We start from the raw sequence: 214 nt of genomic DNA on the forward strand, positions 1-214 counted from the left end.
CTCTTCAGATGACAGGTCATCGTTTTTATTACCTGTGATAATGAATTACTACAGACAAGGCAAGAAAAGTTTGTTTAAACCGGTTCCGGACCGCATAATACAAAAAAACATTTAGTTGGAGGAGCAAATCTCACAAGAACCTTCCCAATGAAAAAATGCCTTTTTGTATTAAGACGGATTCATTCAATGGTTCTTTAATATTCACTCAGGTTTG

The 214-nt window shown here is 35.5% G+C and overlaps 1 protein-coding gene across 1 annotated transcript in view; it reads right to left on the reverse strand.

Annotated features, from left to right (window-relative positions):
* The window catches only part of esama (endothelial cell adhesion molecule a), a gene marked incomplete at its 3' end in the record, with an annotated part of 61,529 nt that overhangs the window by 674 nt on the left and 60,641 nt on the right, over window positions 1-214 (reverse strand).

This window comes from Morone saxatilis, unplaced genomic scaffold (genome assembly GCF_004916995.1).
Source record: "Morone saxatilis isolate NCDOM2014 unplaced genomic scaffold, NCSU_SB_2.0 Contig20, whole genome shotgun sequence".
Classification (NCBI taxonomy): Eukaryota; Metazoa; Chordata; class Actinopteri; family Moronidae; genus Morone; species Morone saxatilis.